Source organism: Ceratina calcarata, unplaced genomic scaffold, assembly GCF_001652005.2.
Source record: "Ceratina calcarata isolate Rehan_Ccalc_2016 unplaced genomic scaffold, ASM165200v1 scaffold189, whole genome shotgun sequence".
Taxonomy (NCBI): Eukaryota; Metazoa; Arthropoda; class Insecta; order Hymenoptera; family Apidae; genus Ceratina; species Ceratina calcarata.
Genome location: NW_017140401.1, coordinates 364,195 through 366,782, shown reverse-complemented (window position 1 = coordinate 366,782; position 2,588 = coordinate 364,195). Strand labels below are relative to the sequence as shown.

Here is a 2,588-nt window from a genome sequence, read left to right as displayed (position 1 = left end):
GCTCTTTCCGGACCCCAAGGGAAAATAAGCGACATTTGTATTCTGGGTTTCATTGTGAACCAGGAATATGGTTTCTGTTCGTTTATTTTATTTCTTTGTATTAAAAACAAATAAAATAACCTCAATATGATTGCTATAGTAGAACACATATTTGTTGTTTTTAACTGTTTGATTTAGTCCAATTGAAGTTTATTAACACTACATTATCGTGAATACATATAATTTGCAACGTACACTAAAAATGTCAATAATATGCTTAAAGTAACGTCGATGAGAATATTGTCAGGGTTATATGTATAAAATCGGTAATGGCGTTAACGTTGTCGTAACGGAAGGCGGCACGTGGCCGTGTACGAAAAGGAACAACGGGAGAATTATCCGTATCATGAATCGCCTCTAATTTCGCGTGTAGCTCTCTTTAGCCGCCGCTATCGACGTTAGTTCCATAAATAGGGCCAAGCCACGCCTCCTCGTCAACGTTTCTATAAGGCAAGGGCCCGACCTCGCGTTTTCCACGAGCTCGACTTCCACGTCAAGCGCCTTTACTCTTTAACTCGCGTTTTTACGAAGTCCCCGACGTAATAGTCTTCGTGGCTCGTCTTTTTCCCGGTCCCTTTACGGATTCACGATACCTACGACCAACCCGTGACAGAAAATTGTCGATTTCTTATTTTCTCTTCACCGCCGACGAATCCGAATGGAACTTAACCGCCTCTACCGTTTTTTCACTCGTTCTCTTTACCTCGTCTTCGGACTGTTAACAGTACCTGGAAGTTCAATTCAAGAATCGTACTTCGAATAATGATATCATAATCTTCAAGCTACGCCGTTTGAAATGTAGAGAGAGAAAAATTTCGTATCCGGGTAAATAGGGCAGGCCCAGTTTGAATGACGCGATTCATTGAAAACGAACGAAGCACGAAGTTATTTCCAAGCCCCGTTTCTCTATCCGGCTCCACTTTTTCCAACCAACCAATTTTTGTACATAAGATTAACGATCTCTATTAAAAGTTTATCCTTTCGAACCGGATACCTTTTGCATATTCCTGCAAAGAGTATAGGAAATGCGATCTACTAGTTTTGGGATACAGTTTTGAAGATGTATACATTTGCATCATTGTTGTATACATCTATATGTGTATAAAATTATTCATACTGATAATAAACGTTCCATGTAGTGTTCACAAAAAGCAGGAAATTACAATAGGACATTACAACCTTTAAAATAGTTCGTTTGTAAAATGATCGGAAAACCTTTGCTAATTGAGTAATAAAAAGTCTATTGTGAGAATAAGAATGTCAGGTTGAAATCATGCACTCTTGTAAATCAACTTGGATGAATTTGCAATTTCTGGCAATTTCCTCGGCAAGTTAGTTGTTCCCTTGTCTAATACAGCCTCCATGTGAGACAATTTTTTTAATACAATTTTTCTAATAGAAAAAAAACGTTAACTTATAACATTATTTTAGCCTTAAAGTACTTTTAAAAAGCGTGAAATTATATTTATACAGGATGCAGTACCAAATGCCGCATCTAAGACAGTTCGTAGGTGGGGTTTAAATGGACAAGAAAAAACGAAATCCTTAATACGCATAATGAAATCACAATAAGAGTTGCTTTGGGACAGAATGACAGAAGAAATCCGAGACTGCAACCTCCTGCGTCTAACATGCGCATGATGGTATAATCGAAAACTAATTATTAATTCACAATTATAGTCCTCTAATCATACTTTGATTAACGTAACGATTAATTACGTAAATAATATTGAACTTGCAAATAAATTGAAACTTTACGAGAATATTGAAACTCCAAGTATTGGTAGATTTTCTTTATACAGCAATGTAATTGTATTAAGACGCAGACAGTCAATCATAAATAACAAAGCGAGACCAAATCTGGGTCCTCGTGATTCATATTAATGTTGTTGTAGTAGGTATCTGTAATATATACATACCAAACATAATTTTTAGATACGAAATATCATCTAACAATACACGTAATATCACGAAAGAATATAAGTACATAATTTATGTTATCCTAAATATATACTTCATAACTTCTCGCTACTGACGATCATAGAATATTTCATTACATTTAGCAAGGTGAGATGCTAGACAGGATCGTTTAATTTATACCTGACACAGACTAAATGAACATCTATTTCCGTTGGATACTAATTCCCTATTAGTTATTTGTCTATGATATCACATTTAATAGACTACAGTACAATGCTGATCACATAGTATAGCAGAATATAATATTTGGATCTAACAATGTTAAAAACAAAAATGGCTGCATTTCCACTACGAGTTTACCCAGCATTGGTCAAAGATTATTTCAAGTGTACTTAATTTAACATGCAATGGACAAACTTAATAGAGAACAAAAAATATTTCTTCAGGCGTGGGACAACGAACTGGCAGAGTTCGCCCAAAGGTAAAACAATCAATATAAACCAGTTTATTACCCATCCTGCAATGCCGTTAGTGAATATGCAAAATGTATATGTACAACTATAATTGCTAATTTGAATTAGTATCACAAAATATCACTTTTACAATCACAGAACTGTGATATATAATTT

At 35.1% G+C, this 2,588-nt stretch overlaps 1 protein-coding gene across 1 annotated transcript in view; it reads left to right on the top strand.

Moving 5' to 3' along the window:
- LOC108621945 (transmembrane and TPR repeat-containing protein 1) overlaps window positions 1-2,588 on the top strand; it is a 258,139-nt gene that overhangs the window by 52,932 nt on the left and 202,619 nt on the right. The window lies entirely within an intron of this gene.